This window comes from Alexandromys fortis, unplaced genomic scaffold (assembly GCF_014885135.2).
Source record: "Alexandromys fortis isolate MF-2015 unplaced genomic scaffold, M_Fortis_MF-2015_v1.1 scaffold_65, whole genome shotgun sequence".
Taxonomy (NCBI): Eukaryota; Metazoa; Chordata; class Mammalia; order Rodentia; family Cricetidae; genus Alexandromys; species Alexandromys fortis.
In genome coordinates this window covers 8,877,036-8,887,942 of record NW_026067986.1, presented here as the reverse complement: position 1 = coordinate 8,887,942, position 10,907 = coordinate 8,877,036, and the positions used below count along the sequence as shown (strand labels likewise).

Genomic DNA, 10,907 nt, shown 5'->3' with positions numbered 1-10,907 from the left:
CTGAGACATGGCTGTATATACCACCCTTGAATGTGCTCGGTATTCAGAAAAGCCAAATTTATGACTCAGTTTGAGTCTAAGAACACAAGAACCAGGAAAGTGTGTGGTATAGCTTCAATCTGAGACTGACAACTGGAAAACTATGGGACTTACGGTGTAAGTCCTAAAGCCCAAAAGTCCAAAAACTTGGAGTTATCACATCTGCCTGTGGTCAGGCAGTGGAGAATAGAAAAGGAAAATTTGTTTTTCCTCCAAATTTCTATACCATCTAGACATTGAAGAAATTAAATTATGTCTGTCCAAAGCAGTAAGTGTGGATGTTTTCCATGAGCAGAAAGTGTTCCAAAGAAGAGACTAGGGATATAACAACATGATACTCATGATTTCCAACAATTCCACAATCAATATCAACTTAAATGGAAAGAAACTCTAAGCAATTCCACGAAAATTAGGAACAAGGCAAGGCTTTCCACTATCTCTATACCTATGCAATATATTTCTTACTTGGCATCTTACCTAGAGTAATAAAACAGCTGAAGATCGAGGGGATACAAATTAGAAAGGGATGACATCAAAGTATCCTTATTTGCAGATGTTACGATAGTATCTACAAATGACCCTAAAATTTCCACCAGGAAACTTTTACAGCTGATCGACACCTTCAGAGAAGAAGCTGGATGCAAAATTAACTCACAAAAATCAGTATCCTTCCTATATATAAATAGCAAATGGATTGAGAAGGAAATTAAGTAAACAATACCTTTCAAAATGGTCTCAAGTAATATAAAATACCTTGGGTTAGCTCTAATCAAGCAAGTGAAAAACTTGTATGATAAAAACTTCAAATACTTTAATAGAGAAGTTGAAGAAAATATCAGAAGTTGTAAAGTTCCCTTCTGCTTATGAATCAATAAGATTCACACACTACAAATGACCCGCCTACAAAAAGCAACTTACAGATTCAAAGCAATTACCATAAAAATCCCAAGACAATTCTTCACAGTATTGGAGGGATAATTTTCAGCTTCACACAAAAACTCAGGATAGCTAAAAGAATACTGAATAATAAAGTAACTGCAGTAGGTATCGCCATTCTCAAGTACAAGTTGAACTGCAGAGGTATAGTCATAAAATCAATGTGGTAGTAGCTGTTAAGTCAGTGATAAACAACAGACGATCCACAGAACCAAAGAGATTGGGTATAGAGTAAGGGACCAGTGGTGGTAGGTAGATCTCCCTAGAGAAGGGAACAGAGTAGTCATATGGGTGGACAGGTGGGAAGAATGAGAGAATCAAGTGATAAGGGATGTGAGGGAGTCATGGGGGAAAGAGCTAAAATTAGGGCCCCTTGAGAGGTAGAATTGAAACCTAATATAGTAGAAGCTTCCTAAAATATATACATATATGGAGGCTATCTAAATGGAATTGCCAGATAATGGGAGAGAGAAGGGCCTAACTGGATGTCTCATATTACCAATAGAAGCTTCCAGTACCTGGATTGTGTTACATCTAATTAAATCGTTGGCCAAAGTGGCACCATGGAAATTCTCATGAGGCCAAGGCTATTGCCACAATTACAGGTTGTTCTCCACAAACTGACAGCAAGGCCCCATTGCTGTAAACCACAGCTACACAGCTCTTTGAACATGGAGAAGCTGAGCTCGTCGTTCCTACTTAGACTCTATGTTCTAGAGTCTTGGTACCAGAAAGTAGTCTACACACTACCAGAAGAGAAATCTAAAAGCTAAACCAACCACAAACCCTTCATCTCAATGGTTTTCAACTACAAAACATGCTAGAGCAATGGTGGCCCAGATCTTTTAGGACTAACCAAGCAAACCTGGTTTTTCTTAGGATCTACTTCACAAGACAGAACCCATAAGCAACACTGCTTGGTGGTCAAGAGCCTGCGACTAAATAGCCCAGGGACCTAGGGTAAAACCAAATATTACTGCTGTAATAAATAAATAGATAGATCACAGATACATGGATGATAGACAGACAGACAGACAGATGATAGATAGATAGATAGATAGATAGATAGATAGATAGATAGATAGGTAGGTAGATAGATAGGTAGGTAGATAGATGATAGATAGATAGATAGATAGATAGATAGATAGATAGATAGATAGATAGATGGATATGCTGTTGTGGAAGGGAGAAAATTTCTTGGGGTCACGCCGCTAGATAAAGAACTGCAGGGTGCTAATAACTGTTGGCAAGGGAGTGTTAGCCTCTGCCGGGGATGAGTCCGGAAGCTACATACAAATAAACAAAACCAGACTCAATCACTTGCATTTATATATATTTGTACATACACTTGAAGACATATTATGTAACTATGATAATCAAAGAAAAAGAAGTTACTAATTTGAGAATGAGGAGAGCATGGGGTGGGTTGGAGAGAGGGTACCTAGTAGGGCCTGAGAGAGGAAAGAGAAGGGGGAAACTGGCAACAGCATACTAAATCAATAGGAATATCACTGCTAGTTGGAGTCATATTGGCAACAAACCAAGTCCCCAAACCTCATTTGATTTTCATGATGGTGCCGGGGAAAACTCATCTTGCTGACAGTTTTGTTGCTTATAAAAACCTCTTCATTTCAGTTGATACCTATGATTTTCTTCGCCCTTACGCTTTGATTGTATTGTAGGGCTATACTTTTCTTGGTTAGCTATGGAAATACTCCCTGATACATGCCTAATAAGTTAGACATAGCCATAAGCAGAAAATTATATGCTACTTTTTGGACTTAGAATCAAGTCTTCATTTTGCGATAGTTCTAAATGTCCAACGAAGTGGATCTCCTCCATGTGGTTTTGGTTATAGGAAGATGTAACATACGACGTTCAACGTGTGGGTGGTCAAAGAAGGGGGAAAAATAAACAAAGGCCGGTTCTTTAATATATTAGGTCATTAACATTTTGTGTTTGAAGAAGTTTCTCAAGAAAAGATAAACAAATGTTCAAATCCAGTGAACAAAGAACCTTTTTGTTAATTTCAGCCACACACACTTAGAATGCACGGTTTAGCATCGTGGAGAAGGTGGAAGACAACACTTTCATGATTTATCCTTCTCTTCCACTAGTAAACAGATATAAAGAGCCCACAGAGACATGATATGCCCAGAGTTCATAATCCTCAATTTCAATTAAATAAAAACTCATTTTATCGCTTTTCCTGCCTACAGTCTATACAAATGTTCTAAAATATTGAAAGTATATATAATTTTAATTTTGTAGATCTATAGACGTTGAAAGAGGCATGCAGAGAACCTTCACGTCTTTTCAAACAGAGTCAGCCTTTTGGAATTGACACTTGTCTGAGGAAATTACAGTTGAAAATTGTCAAAATACAATATGCAAGTTTTCCCACTGAATTGGCAGCTGATAGGTTTTTAAAATCACAAACTATTAAAAATGAAGTTGAAATATCATATTTCAGATTCATTCTAATCTTTAAAGTCTTATCAAATTAATTGGTTAAATAGACAAATGAAAAGGGCAGAATAAAATTCAAGTTAGAGATATTTTCTGATCAGTAACAAATTTACAAATAGATAGATACTCATGGAAATTATCTCACTAACAAGATGTGTTTTCTCCTAGATGAATACATGGTGTCTCTCCTTCTAAATATGTCACTTAATATCTAAAACTTTTGAAGGGAAACTTCCAGCATAATTTGAAAGTCTGCCTTCAAATTCATGTCTGGAAACACTGGAGGAATCCCTTTTCTCATACATGTGCCTACCCTATTCACTATCGGAATCTTTTGAAAAAGAAAACTATAACATGCTTCCGTCTTAAAAAGGAAGTCGAACGTTTGAAGCATTCTACTCCAGTTGAGTCCTATTACTGGATTAGTTGCTCTTTGTATTTGCATAAAGACTATAATCATACAGATGTACAAATGAGGACCAAAACTAAAACAAGACCTAACGGATGCTATCCAAAGAGTAGCTTTGGCTCACATTCAGTCCTTTCTGCGCTCTTCCTTATTCCTAGTTCAGACATGAGAATATTAACCTGTTAGGTCAAAATGTGAATGCAAGTGAAGGAAGACTTTATCAATTTTTACTCATTTCATAAAGAATTATTTAGTTTCCAGGTAAAATTTAGTGCGTGGAAAAATTAAAATAAAAAGTATAGAAAAATAGTCATTTTAAGGAGAAAGGAAATCTAGCTGTTTAAAATGATTATATTGGATAGTCCATTCCCGTGTCAGGTAGTAAGAATAGGACCAGGCTCTAGGTCCATACTAAGTAATGGCATCTCTAACATATAGTTAAAATCTAAATTACTATCAAAGCAACTGTAGTTGTTTGTTTGTTTAAAAAATAGTTACAGTGCATTATTGCTGCAGCTGAGAGTTTTTACGTTAATCTTTAAAATTGATATTCTAAGTTGTTTGCATCTTCAAGGAATCCTGATTTATAAAGTCTCTTCTGTTGCTCTGGTTTCTCCTTCAGGCAAGTGGATAATACATAGGATGAAGAGATTTACTGTTTTTCATTTGCTTTAGTCTGGTTTCCCCTCCTGGCAAGCAGATAATACATAGAACAAAGAGATTTATTGTCATCCATATGCTTCAGAGCACTCTTGATTTATTTTTGCTTGGCTAAGGAAGATACAAGCAGTTTCACAAACTGGAGAACAATGAGTTTAAACCAAAATTCTACAGTTAGAACCTTTACTTTTTCTTCTAAAACCCTATTATTACATAAAACTTCTCTGTTCTGGAAAAAAAAATTATCCCCGCAATCCCTAAGTATAGTGGGTTACATTGCTTCTTTTAAATTTAATTTCCACTTACATATGAAACTAGCAGAAGCATCTTGGAAATTTTTCAGCTGTGGGGGAACAGGCACTTATTCGTTCACCATTAGCCATTGAGCATCCAGTGTCTGCGAGGAACCATGTTAGTAAGCAGAGAGAGAGAAATCACACTTACCTCTTGCTCCAGGGAGCCATAAATCAACATTTCTATTTGATGTCAAGGAAGTATTAAGAAACAAAAAATTGAGAAGGAAAGGGGGCTAAGGATAAAACCCGGGTGACGTTACAAGGGGAGTACCTATAGCAAAACAGGAAAACTACGTCACCGAGGAGAAAGGTACAGCAGGCATTCGTAAGACATTTGGGCTAGACTAAACCAAGATGTCTCTTACTTTGCTTCTTCTTGTCATATAGAACAGTATTCTGGGGGCTAAAATGGTTTGCAAAATTGCATTATTTTACTGGAAATAATTTCTCCATCAGATGTTATAGTTTCAGGGAAATAAAGCTAATCATTTCTCACTTTGAGAACTAGGAAAAAGCTAAGTAGAAGGAGAGCTGGTAAGTGAGTGGTGTGACTCTATATCTCTCTTCTCTGGACATTGGCCTGAGATGCGACAAATGTGTTAGATAAATTGAGGAGAATGCAAAAAAGAATGAGTTTTGCAGAAGTAATTGGTCTTCAAGGTAACTTGGTGCCAACAAATAATCCCCGCCAGCCTATCAATGAGGAAGGAATGATTCCGTCAAGCAGGGGAAGAAACCAGTTCTCATTTTATGAGATCATGGATGACAGACTTGCCTTGGGTCTGAGAGGGTGTGGGAAAGACTAAAACGTACACAACACTAGCAAGTGAACAAGAGGAGGGGATGAACAGATCAGAACAAAACGTCACCCTAATTCCGTCTGAATGAACTCAGAATAAATAGGGCACATTAATCAAATGAACATCATATCATGGCGAATGCTCGCTCACATTGTCAAAAGTGCTGAGTCTCAGCATGAATCTACAGAAGCCTTTTCTGTTGTCACCACAAGATCTTGAGTATTTCTCTCTCACAGGAAAACCATGGAAAGGTAGGCACAGATCCGGAAGCCAAGGAGTTTTATTCCGAATTGACTTATTGTAGAAGGAATTCTGATTGGTCTTAATAATACAAACCTGGAGTCAGATATTAGGATGAATGCTAAGAGATCAGAAAAGTACAGGAGCCAACCATTAAAGTTCTTACCTCTACCAAATCTTTAGGTCGAATGGGCAATCCTTTTTCTAGGAATCCTCCGACAATCCTGAGTTCCTGTCTCCTCTGCCTTATATTCCTCTCTCCACTCAGCCATATCCCTTCCCATCTCTACCTCGGTAGTCCTGGGATTAATGGTGTGAGCCACCACCACTTGACTGTTTTTCTTTCACACTGACTCAACCTCTTGTAGCCCAGGGTGGCCTTAAGCTCACAGAGATCCATCTGTCTCTGTCTCCTGACAACAATGAGGACACTAAGAGAGACTTATAAAGATCTAATCTACATGGGAAGTAGAAAGTAGAAAAAAGACAAGATGTCCCAGTAAATTGGGAACATGGGGACATTGGGGGAGGGCTGAAGGGAGGAGGGGAGAGGCAATAAAAATCAATAATAAAAAAACCTGCTTGTAGAAAAATAAAGATAGCACTCCAAAGTTAAAACAAAACAAAACAAACAACAACAACAAAAAAAAAAACCACGCTCACTCCCTCATAATATAAACAGTTCAACTCATGCAATCTAGAACAATCCATCCAAATCTGGTTTTCATTAATATTTGTGTGTGCTAACACATGCTTTAAACCAGGGTTAGTATCATGGAAATGGTTGTAGTAAAAATGATTTCAGGTTTTTGCAGCTAAAGAAGACACCATGGCATACGAAGCTACAGGTCTCCATCCTTGTGGAAAGAAATGAAACAAACAAATGTAATGAAGGACACCAGCACTGGCTTGGGAAGCATTCCACTTTATTTGAACACATGAAAATACTAGATACTTGTAGTCTTCCAACAGTTGGCATCAGTAGAGATGCATAAGAATAACAAGGAGGGGCTGGAGAGATGGATTAGCAGTTAAGAGCATTGCCTGCTCTTCTAAAGGTCCTGAGTTCAATTCCCAGCAAACATATGGTGGCTCACAACCATCTGTAATGAGGTCTGGTGCCCTCTTTAGGCATGCATGCAGATAGAATATTTTATACATAATAAATAAATATAAAAAAGAATAACAAGGAATTTTTTAATTATTTAAACAACTTATTTTTTTGTTTTTGAAACTATATAATTCTCCCTCCTCTTTTTCTTTCCTACCCCTCTCATACATAACTGTGTGCTCTCTTTGAATTTTTTTACCTCTTTTTCTTTAATTGTTGTACATGCATACATATATATACATAGATATTTCCCTAAGTAAATAAATACAACCCATTCACTCATACAAACTGAGTTACTGTTGTCTTCGTGTTTTAAGAGGAGGATACACCTCAGTGTATAATAATTGCAAGAGTAATTAAGTTGTATCATAATTACTCAAAAATAATGAGTTTTTTCATAAAATTTTTACAAATATATATCATGCCCTTAGGTCATACTCTCCAATCACTCTGACTTATTCCTTACAGGCTGGCTCCTTCTTAAAATGAGATTTGTTTTTTCCTATAAAATGGACATTTAACGGTAAGCATATTATGACAGAAATTCTAGGGGGTGTTAAATGCAAGGTAAAAATGTAGATAAGAAAGGTTAATGAGAGGCACTCAGTGCATGGATCATCACAGATGAATCTCAGCCATCAAGGGAGCTGACAGGCTTCACGGCTTCCTTTTATCTGACATTTTTACAGTATATGTGATTTTCATATGTTGAACCATCCATCCCTGCAGCTCTGGGATGAAGTCAACTTGATCATGGTGAATGATTTTTTGATGTGTTCTTCAATTTGGTGTGCCAGTATTTTATTTTTATGGAGTATATTTATTTAATTTTATGCATAATAAATATTTATTGAGTATATTTGTGTCAATGCTCATGAGGAAAATTGGCCTGTAATTCTCTTTCAATTATATCTTTGTGTGGTTTTGGTACCAGGGTAACTGCAATCTCATAAAAAGAGTTTGACAATGTTCCTTGTATTGTGTGGAAAAACTTGATGAGTATTGGTATTAATGCTTCTTTGAAATTCTGGTAGAATTCTATACTAAAACTCTCTGGCCCTGGGCTTTTTTGGTTGGGAGACTTTTGATGATTGTCTTTATTTCCTTAGGGGTTATAGATCTATTTAAATTGTTTATCTGTTCTTGATTTAATTTTGGTGTATGGTATATATTCAGTAAATTGTCCATTTTCTTTAAATTTTCCAGTTTTGTGAAGTACAGGTTTTTGAAGTATGACCTGATGACTCTGTGGATTTCCCCTGTGTCTGTAGTTATGTCTCCTTTTCATTTCTGATTTTTGTTAATTTGCATATTCCCTCTCTGCCTTGCTTAGTTTGGGTTAGAGTTTGTGTATCTTGTTGATTTTCTCAAAGAACCAACTCTTTGTCTCATTGATTCTTTCTATTACTTCTTTTGTTTCTATTTTATTGATTTTAGCCAATTTGATTTGATTATTTCCTGGTGTCTCGCCCTCCTGGGTGAGTTTGCTGCTTTTTGTTCTAGAGCTTTCAGTTGTGCTGTTAAGTCACTTACGTGAGATTTCTCCAGGTTCTGTATGTAGGCACTTAGTGCCTTTGGGTATGTTGTGGATTCATTTTCATTGAATTCTAGGAAATTTTAAAGCCTAAATCACATGTTCTACCTATTCCAGAAATGGTTCTAAAACTGCTAACAACAAGAGACCTTCCTCTCGGCCTTTGAATGCTAATTATATCAGCAGATTTTTCTGTCCTTGAATGAAATTAAGTATAATTCCTTTAATATTTTTATTTCCTTTTGTAACTTAACTCATGGAAGAAAGGTCTCAGACAAAAAAATTTGAAATGTAGCTGGGTTGCTCAAAATGAATAATGTCTGCTGGGTGAGACACTGAGACGAGGCTTTCGTTTGCAGAATAGGAAAGTATTTTGAGAGTCTTGCTGGAAAAAGCTGACAGCCTAGCCTAAGCAGCCTCCCTTTTAGATAGAGAAATGTGGAGATGAGAACAAAGTGCTAATTTGGCTAGAAAAACAAAACAAAACAAAAAAAAAAAAAAACACTTGTGGAGCCAAGTGAATTTTATGGGTGAGGATCTCGATTTGATTGCACGTAACGTTCCTCTGTTCTCCCTCGTTGCATCAAACAAAAGTTAGGAGTCTTTCCAACATTAAGGCAAACCTCTGATCTTGAATTCAGGGAGAACAGACTCCATGGAAAAAGGCGGGGAAAACATTCGTATTGCTCAATACAGAAAGTTATCTTGAAGAGATTAGGAACCAAAAGTCAAACTCACGAGCTGTGGCTTTCGTCAGTATAAGTCATTCCAATACGCGCTGAATCCAGTTGTGCAAACGGTAGATTAATTGAGGCTACATTTTCTAATGGCTAATGCATGATGAAGATAGCATTTCAAAATCCTGTGGCTGAAATTGTGGGCTTCGCTGCAAAGTCATCCTCTATCTGGGTTAATACTAAAAAAAAAAAAAAAATCAGAAAATGCAAAAATGGATTTAAAAATATTAAACAGTATACTTTTTTAAAAAAAATCAAGACTTGACACAAGTTAAAGTTATTAGCATAAACAGGCATTTAAGCTGTATAGAAAACTCAGTATCTTAAGTATGAGGGTTAATTTTATCTCATTTTGAACTTGAACTTGTGCTATTATGAGGAAGCATTCAAACATAACTAGAATTCTTACCATGATGGGTATAAAAGAACTCTGACTAGGTTAGAAGCTACAGACATTGTCGCTGGTGCTATTGTAAATAATCTGTATACATCTCAATAATGGGAAAAACCCCTGTTTCTATGCTGATGCATTGAAACAGGATTACATCATGAAAAGGTTATTTAAAGGGCAAACCAAATTTTTCCATAAACCCTTGTAATCTTTCCAGAGATAATCAACAAATATATTTTGACCTATGGATGCTAATGACATAAATTCATCTCAAAGATTTTCTTCTTCCTTATTGAAACAATACTGTTGTAGAAACAAAGGTCTAGTTTTTAAGATTCAGCTCAAAAAAAAATGAAAGCTCTACTTGCAATGGAAAGGGGACTGAAGAATCAGAAATGCTAGGAGATGGGTGTGGTAGACAGAGTTAATTGAAGGAAAATGAGTTAATGAACTCCAGGGATGCAATCATATTGCAATATAAAACATTTTCTTGGCTTCTACATAAACTATTGATTTAATAATGCAATAAATGAAGTAATAAGAAAAGAGAGAGCCAGTATCACTCAGTAAAAATCTGCTAGCAAGCTGTTCGGCATGAACTCTTTTTATAAAAGCCATTTGTGTGAAGAAATGAGCACCATGATGAACAAAGTTGGTATAATTCAGAGGTGCTTTAAATGACCAATCAATGAATTGCAATTATTTGTAAGGGTGATTGCAGCTCCTAGATAAGTTAAAATAATTCAGGGTTTGTTTATGTGTAACATTTTCCTGGTCAACTTAATTGTAACTACCAACTAGATCCTCTGTCAACTAGATCCTAATGTTTATATCCAGAATCCGTCAAGTCCTTTAGATGCGGCCTGGGGAAGTTACTCTCTCGATGCAATTGGTGCAATATAAAAGAACTGATCCAAGACATGGGGTGGCAGAGCAGGAAAAAGAAATATCATCTATGATGATACACTTGGAAATGGTTGACTCCTCCCTTTAGTCTTGCTTAAAATTGCTGTGTTTTTAGCTTGTCAGGCATTCATGAATTAAATTAAAACAATGAAGAAATCAGACAGCTTTGCCACTAAATTCACTAATGGCTTGCCTCAATCATGAAGTTGCCTAAGGACAGAGAAAATCACCTCCTAGCATTCAGAAAGAATTCTTTATTGTACCTGTGTCCAGTATGGAAGACAGGCTAAGAAGTTACAATGCATATAATTATAGTTTTCTCATTTATTGCCTTTGAAAATAGTTTTATAATGGATTAACATGATCACTTTATGATATT

At 36.3% G+C, this 10,907-nt stretch overlaps 1 long non-coding RNA gene across 1 annotated transcript in view; it reads right to left on the bottom strand.

Annotated features, from left to right (window-relative positions):
* LOC126511762 (uncharacterized) overlaps positions 1-6,264 on the bottom strand; it is a 43,904-nt gene extending 37,640 nt beyond the window's left edge. Inside the window, exon 1 of the long non-coding RNA XR_007594782.1 lies at positions 6,016-6,264. This is a non-coding gene — a long non-coding RNA (uncharacterized lncRNA). The remainder of the gene's footprint in view (positions 1-6,015) is intronic.
* Between the last annotated feature and the right edge of the window lie 4,643 nt (positions 6,265-10,907).